The sequence below is a fragment of the Camellia sinensis genome, chromosome 10 (genome assembly GCF_055761805.1).
Source record: "Camellia sinensis isolate YWXY chromosome 10, ASM5576180v1, whole genome shotgun sequence".
Lineage (NCBI taxonomy): Eukaryota > Viridiplantae > Streptophyta > Magnoliopsida > Ericales > Theaceae > Camellia > Camellia sinensis.
Window position 1 is genome coordinate 121449719 of NC_138970.1, and position 8935 is coordinate 121458653.

Genomic DNA, 8935 nt, shown 5'->3' on the forward strand with positions numbered 1-8935 from the left:
CAAGCCATAGCATGGCAACTCGGAACCTCGTAGTGAGGCACAAAGGCTGGCTTGACAAAACTGGAGTTACCCTGACGCTCCTAGCTCCGATCTGGTGCCTGTACACCTACATATATATATGAGCAGTGAGCTAAAGCCCAGTGAATAACATAATGCGTAAAGGGGTTTAGAATGAATGTCCTTACAGTGATGAAAACAGTTCAATTCAATCAGTATTTCAGTTGTTCAGTACAGTAAACAGTCATATGTGGTACATCCATTAGCATAACAGTAACAGTAGGTCTTAAAAGACCGAACAGTAATGATGGCCATCAGTCAGTAAACAGTAGTGGTTCCACGAGGGAACCGACAGAGAATTCTGTCGCAGTAACAGTAACAGTAAACAGTAAGTACTAAGGATGCCACAGTACAGTTCAGAAATAAAGGACATACATTCATTCAGTAAATAATACCAGTTCAGTATTCAAAAGATATCAGTTGAACATATCTTTACACAATTGTTACTCACAGAGTTCTGGGCTACAGTATGCTAGAGCGTGTCTCCCCAGTTGCCAACCCTACACAGTTCACAGGTTGAACACACACTAAGCTACACAGTTGGGAAATATCATAACTTAAACCCTAATTTGCCTTGGTGTGTTCTACAACGATATCCTCATCTAAATGCCTTAAACTAGGCCTAAGAATACCTAGGATGGGATGAGGATGCAAAAATGCACATTTAAAAGCATTTTCAGGATTTTCAGAAAAACAGAGTCCCGCTCGAGCTCAGGTTTCCCCGCTCGAGCGTACAGGCAAACAAAGGTACTCGCTCGAGCGCAAACTTTCCCGCTCGAGCGTACTGTAAAGGTACTGGATGGGTGAAATCCCCGCTCGACGCCCGCTCGAGCTTGAGACATGACTCCGCTCGAGCGTCCAATCCTCCGCTCGAGCGGACTGTAAAACAGTGCAAGATGCTGGAAGCTCGATTTTCCCGCTCGAGCGGCACTTCCCCCGCTCGAGCGGACGACGGAAATCTGGAAATCCCAGATTCGAGCTCCAGGTCCAAAACCAAGCTCAAAAGCATCAAAACCAATCCTCTTGGGCCCATTTTCTGGAAAACTCTTATAAACACATGGAGTAACATGATTCAAAGCTCAATTCGAGAAATCAAAGCCCAAGGGTGTTTAATTCAAACCCAATTTCAAACCAATTTCAAATCATTTTCCAAGAACAATCTTCATACATGACATGCATGATCTTAAATCATTTTCAAAGCTTTAATGCTGTTTCAAGAGAGCTCAAGCCTTCAAAAACAAGATGAACTCATGGAGTATGACCAAAAGATGGACATGCATGTGAGGTATGATGAACCACAACCTCAAAACTTCAATATATGTACATGCATGCAACACTTAAGCTTCAATTCACCATTAATGACCCAAATCATGACTTAGCTCTACAATCTAACATGGACCATGCAACAATCAACTCAAAACATGGACAAGAAGACAATGGAGCTACCTTTAGTCTTGTAGTTCAAGAAGGGAGCTCAAATATGCAATCTACACTTCAACAATTTCTTCAATTACCAAGCAAAACCAAGCCAAAAGAGGTGAAATCTAACTCCTCAAGTCTCTCTCTCTCTAAGGTCGGTTGAGGTCGGTTGAGGCAAGAAGAGGAGAAGAAATGTTTGGTTTGATCACATACGTGGAGTGTAAAAGGCTCCAGAGGTGTGATGTGGTGGCCACTAAGTGGCGGAACGGTAATTAAGTCCAACTCTTCAATTAGCTTATTTTAATCTAATTTAATCATACCCAATCAATTTTCAGATAATTATACTATAAAATTACCTTAATTCTAAGGATCATAGAACACTAATCGGTTTCGGATTCGGCCGTCGGTAAGGCCTTCAATTAGCAGTTTAAACATATAAACGTAAACAGATAATCAGACAATTAAACAGATAGAATGCAATTAACTAACATATACTCAGTCAATTCAGTTTCAATTTCAGTCAGTTATCAGTTCCATTATCAGTCTCGTTTAACAGTAATCGGTGATCAATCGGTCATTAATCAGTAAACAGTATGAGGGTTGTTACAGTCTCCCCTCCTTATAAAGAGTTTAGTCCTCTAAACTCGAGTTACCTTCATTCTGGAAGAAAACAGGATTCAGTGGAAACAGTTCAGGATATCTTTTGGCCATGTCATCTTCCCTTTCCCAAGTGGCATACACACCACCATGGTTCTGCCAGTCAACTTTCACTAGCGGGATCTCTTTGTTTCTCAGTTTCTTGATCCGTCTGTTAACAATCTGTATAGGCCGTTCCTCGTAAGTGTAGTCATCACTCAGCACTACACGAGTAGGCTCTATTACATGGAAAGGATCCCGAAGATAGTCTCTCAACATAGAGATGTGGAAGACGTTATGCATATGCTCCATTTCAGGAGGGAGCGCAACTTGATACGCCACCGGATTGATTTTCTCAATGATCTCATATGGTCCGACGTATCTCGGTGCTAACTTGCCTTTGACTCCAAAACGAGTCTGGCCTTTCATTGGTGTCACTTTCACAAAAACGTGATCACCCACTTCATACTCTCTGTCCCGTCTTCTGACATCTGCATAACTTTTCTGTCTACTCTGTGCAGTTTTCAGTCTTTGCTGTATCAGTTTCACTTTTTCAGTTGTTTCATACACAATCACGGGCCCAAGCAAAGGCCCATCTCCAACTTCTGCCCAGCAAATTGGAGATCTACATTTTCTGCCATACAATGCCTCAAAAGGCGCCATACCAATACTCGAATGGTAGCTGTTGTTGTAGGCGAATTCAGCTAAGGGCAAATGACTTTCCCTGTCTCCCTGAAAATCAAGGACACACGTTCTCAGTAAATCCTCCAGAGTTTGGATGGTCCTTTCTGACTGTCCATCTGTCTGAGGATGATAGGCACTACTCAGTCTCAGTTCAGTACCCAGTGCCGTCTGTAGGCTTTGCCAAAACCTCGATGTAAACTTCGAATCCCTGTCAGAAACAATAGACACAGGCACTCCATGCAGTCTAACAATTTCATCAATATAGATGACAGCCAATTTGTCCGCATTATAAATCGTCTTGACAGGTAAGAAGTGAGCAGATTTGGTTAGTCTATCAACAATAACCCAAATGGAATCCATACCTTTTCTGGAGCGAGGTAATCCAACGATAAAATCCATCGTGATATGCTCCCATTTCCACTCTGGTATGGGTAGGGGTTGCAATAGTCCGGCAGGTCGTTGATGTTCAGCTTTGACTTGTTGGCAATGAAGACATTTGGATACAAAATCAGCAATTTCTTTCTTCATTCCCGGCCACCAGAAATTCTGTTTCAGATCTTGGTACATTTTCGTATTCCCCGGGTGGATAGACAATTTCGAATTGTGGCCTTCTTGCAGAACTCTTCTTTTCAGTTCAGTATCATTTGGTACACACAGTTTTTCATGAAATTTCAGTACATTGTTCTCAAATTTGAATCCCGGTCTCGGTTTAGATTCTCTTCCTTCGATGATCTTCTTCAAGAAGTCATCCAGTTGCTGTTTCTCTTTAATCTCTTCAATCAGTGCCGGTTGAGCAGAAATAGCAGCTAAGGTTCCACCTTGTTCTCGTAAAACAATTTCAATTTCAGATTTTTCAAGGTCACAAAGCAACTCTTTCTGTCCTGTAAGCAAACAGGCTAAGTTTCCAATCGATTTCCGGCTCAATGCATCGGCAACGGTATTGGCTTTTCCCGGATGGTACAAAATTTGTAGGTCATAGTCTTTAATCAGTTCCAGCCATCTCCGCTGTCTCATGTTCAGTTCTTTCTGTGTGAAGAAATACTTTAAACTCTTGTGGTCGGTGTATACTTCACATGTCACCCCGTACAGATAGTGACGCCAGATTTTCAGTGCAAATACTACTGCAGCAAGTTCCAGATCATGGGTCGGGTAGTTCTTTTCATGTGGTCTCAACTGTCGGGAAGCATAAGCAATAACTCTCCCATTCTGCATTAAAACACACCCCAGACCCTTATGAGAAGCATCACTAAATACAGTATAACCATCCGTACCTGAAGGTAAGGTAAGAACTGGTGCAGTCACTAATCGAGTTTTCAACTCCTGAAAAGCAGATTCTCTTTGGTCAGTCCAGTCAAATGATGTCCCCTTCTGAGTTAACTGAGTCAATGGTAGGGCAATTTTGGAGAAATCCTTGACAAATCTTCTGTAATATCCAGCCAATCCCAAAAAGCTTCGGACTTCAGTCACATTGGTCGGTCTAGGCCAGTTCACTACAGCTTCAATTTTCTGCGGATCAACAGAAATTCCATTTTTGCTAACAACATGCCCCAGAAACATAACATGGTCAAGCCAAAATTCACATTTAGACAGTTTAGCATACAGTTTCTGTTCTCTTAAGGTTTGTAGGGCAAGTCTCAGATGATGTTCATGCTGTTCTATACTTTTGGAGTAAATCAATATGTCATCGATAAATACGACAATAAAGTCATCAAGGTATGGTTTAAAAATTCTGTTCATGAGGTCCATAAAAGCAGCTGGTGCATTCGTGACACCAAAAGGCATAACTAAAAATTCGTAATGTCCATACCTCGTTCTAAAAGCAGTTTTATCAATGTCTTCCGGTTTAACCTTCAGTTGATGATATCCGGATCTAAGATCAATCTTGGAAAATACTTTAGCACCCTGTAACTGATCAAACAGGTCATCAATACGCGGTAATGGGTATTTGTTCTTTACAGTTACCTTATTCAGTTCACGGTAGTCAATGCACAGTCTCAGTGAGCCATCTTTCTTCTTTACAAACAAAACTGGTGCACCCCATGGTGAGGTACTGGGTCTGATGAACTTTTTATCTAACAGTTCTTGCAGTTGCACTTTCAACTCCTTCAGTTCAGTTGGAGCCATTCGGTAAGGAGCTTTCGAAACTGGATGTGTTCCGGGAATCACATCCACGGTGAATTCAATCTCCCTGTCAATCAAATCCCCTGGCAAATTCTCTGGAAAAACATCTGGAAATTCTCTGACTATAGGAATACAATTCACATCAGTTTTAATACTATCATCAGTAGACACAGTCAGTACAGAACACAGATATCCTTTACAGCCCTTTCTAATCAGTTTAACAGCCTTCACAGATGAAATCAAATACGGAGGAGGTACTACTCCACTCCCATTAAACACAAATTCAGGCAAACCAGGTGGACGGAAAACAACTTGCTTGGTCACACAGTCAATAGTGGCATGATATTTTTGTAACCAATCCATCCCCAATATTACGTCAAAATGATCAATGTTCAATGGCAGTAAATCAATAAACAGATGCATATCCCCAACAATGATTTCACATGCAGGGTACATACAAGCACATGTCATGGACCCTCCTACGGGTGATGATACGGCTAGCAGATAGTTCATAGGTTCTAAGGGTCTATTCAATTTCCGTGAGAAAGCATGCGATACATAAGAATGTGTAGACCCCGAATCAATCAGTACATATGCATTTTGAGTACAGATAGAGAGAATACCTGACACAACGGTCTCGGTATTCTACACATCTCCCGGTACTAGTGCGAACACTCGGCCTTGCCTCACAGGCTCTTTCCCGGCAGCTTTAGGGTTAGGCTTTGGTGGAGCATTTGATGCTGCGCCGCTGGCTGCAGCTTTGCTATTGCCTTGAGGAGTAGAAGGGCAATCTTTAACCATGTGGCCCACCTTGCCACACCTGAAACAGGCTCCAGATAATTTGTGACAAACCCCTTTGTGCCTGTTGCCACATACAGAGCAGGGTGGAATGAACCCACTCCCTTGGCTGGGGCTAGTCATTGATCCCGTGTTCTGTTTCTTATTGGTTGGGTTGTGCTTGCCTTTCTTGAATTTGAAACCCTGCCTTTTTCCATGCCATTCAGTTGTTGGTGTTTCAGATTGTTTCACCGCTGCAATGTTCGACTCGGCCATCAATGCCCGGTCAAGAACACCCACAAAAGTCGGTAATTTCAAAACATTTATCCGGTCAAGTATTGCCACATTAAGGCCACCTTCAAATTTTCTGGCCTTCTTATACTCAGTATCCACCATATGCGGTGCATAACGGGCAAGTTCAGTAAATTTGGTTTCATATTCTGCAACGGACATTGTGCCCTGCTTCAACTGTTCAAATTCAGTCACTTTCCTATCCCTAACACACTGAGGGAAATACTTTTCAAAGAAGGACTCCTTGAACTGAGCCCATGTCATAACAGTATTTGCGTCGCGGATCAACATCCACCACCTTCTAGCCTCTTCTTGTAGGGTGAAGGTAGCTAACAATACTTTATTTGCTTCTGAGCACGGAAACACTTCAAATAGTTTTTCTGTTTCAAGCACCCAAGCTTCAGCCTTTAACGGTTCGAGGCCTCCCTGAAAGGATGGCGGTTTCATCTTGCTGAATTTATGGGTGAGAGCAATTATATCCCCATCATTCACATTCACATTAGGTTCCGGCTGAACCGGAGGAGGAGGAGGTGGGGGCGGTTGGTTCTGTTGTTGTTCAAGTCTAGCAGTTATCAGTTCGATCATTCTTTCCATTCTTTCCATTCTTGCCTCAGTAGATGAGGACTCAGGTTCATTTGCATTGTCCATTTCACTATAAGCAGTTATAACAGTTTTAAACATAAGCAGTCATTTGTTTACCAGTTTAACACATTAGCAGATCTTCAGTCATAACATAACCACACACTTTTCAAGTTCATGAGATGCCCTAATAACTTTTCTAGGACACCCTATAGCTCATTTGGACACGTGGGTGCGGTATAACTCGTGATAAGTATCGCTCTGATACCACTCTGTCACGACCCAAACCCGGCCCTATGGGTTTAGCACCGTAACCGGCCAGTAATCCGAGATTACCGAAGGCCTGCTTAACAGTAATACAGTAAAACAGAGTACAGGGCCTGGCGGAAGCCAATACAGTAATTAAACAATGTCCAATGAGCTGTGACAGTCAGTATGCCAAAAAGATTTTTCATGCATTCATACATAAACAGTACAGAACAGTATGTACAATATTGACATCCATTCAAACTAGGGACTCAACCCTACATAACAGTACAGAAACATTCCGTCTGTACAAAACAGTACGGTCTATACAAAATTTACAGTCACACAGTACGGGGACCTAATCCCTTGATAGCAGTACGATAAACAGTCAGTCTATACAGTACAGTAGTCCAAACAGTATGGAGACAGACGGGGGAAAACAAACAAAACACCCCCAAGCCATAGCATGGCAACTCGGAACCTCGCAGTGAGGCACAAAGGCTGGCTTGACAAAACTGGAGTTACCCTGACGCTCCTAGCTCCGATCTGGTGCCTGTACACCTACATATATATATGAGCAGTGAGCTAAAGCCCAGTGAATAACATAATGCGTAAAGGGGTTTAGAATGAATGTCCTTACAGTGATGAAAACAGTTCAATTCAATCAGTATTTCAGTTGTTCAGTACAGTAAACAGTCATATGTGGTACATCCATTAGCATAACAGTAACAGTAGGTCTTAAAAGACCGAACAGTAATGATGGCCATCAGTCAGTAAACAGTAGTGGTTCCACGAGGGAACCGACAGAGAATTCTGTCGCAGTAACAGTAACAGTAAACAGTAAGTACTAAGGATGCCACAGTACAGTTCAGAAATAAAGGACATACATTCATTCAGTAAATAATACCAGTTCAGTATTCAAAAGATATCAGTTGAACATATCTTTACACAATTGTTACTCACAGAGTTCTGGGCTACAGTATGCTAGAGCGTGTCTCCCCAGTTGCCAACCCTACACAGTTCACAGGTTGAACACACACTAAGCTACACAGTTGGGAAATATCATAACTTAAACCCTAATTTGCCTTGGTGTGTTCTACAACGATATCCTCATCTAAATGCCTTAAACTAGGCCTAAGAATACCTAGGATGGGATGAGGATGCAAAAATGCACATTTAAAAGCATTTTCAGGATTTTCAGAAAAACAGAGTCCCGCTCGAGCTCAGGTTTCCCCGCTCGAGCGTACAGGCAAACAAAGGTACTCGCTCGAGCGCAAACTTTCCCGCTCGAGCGTACTGTAAAGGTACTGGATGGGTGAAATCCCCGCTCGACGCCCGCTCGAGCTTGAGACATGACTCCGCTCGAGCGTCCAATCCTCCGCTCGAGCGGACTGTAAAACAGTGCAAGATGCTGGAAGCTCGATTTTCCCGCTCGAGCGGCACTTCCCCCGCTCGAGCGGACGACGGAAATCTGGAAATCCCAGATTCGAGCTCCAGGTCCAAAACCAAGCTCAAAAGCATCAAAACCAATCCTCTTGGGCCCATTTTCTGGAAAACTCTTATAAACACATGGAGTAACATGATTCAAAGCTCAATTCGAGAAATCAAAGCCCAAGGGTGTTTAATTCAAACCCAATTTCAAACCAATTTCAAATCATTTTCCAAGAACAATCTTCATACATGACATGCATGATCTTAAATCATTTTCAAAGCTTTAATGCTGTTTCAAGAGAGCTCAAGCCTTCAAAAACAAGATGAACTCATGGAGTATGACCAAAAGATGGACATGCATGTGAGGTATGATGAACCACAACCTCAAAACTTCAATATATGTACATGCATGCAACACTTAAGCTTCAATTCACCATTAATGACCCAAATCATGACTTAGCTCTACAATCTAACATGGACCATGCAACAATCAACTCAAAACATGGACAAGAAGACAATGGAGCTACCTTTAGTCTTGTAGTTCAAGAAGGGAGCTCAAATATGCAATCTACACTTCAACAATTTCTTCAATTACCAAGCAAAACCAAGCCAAAAGAGGTGAAATCTAACTCCTCAAGTCTCTCTCTCTCTAAGGTCGGTTGAGGTCGGTTGAGGCAAGAAGAGGAGAAGAAAT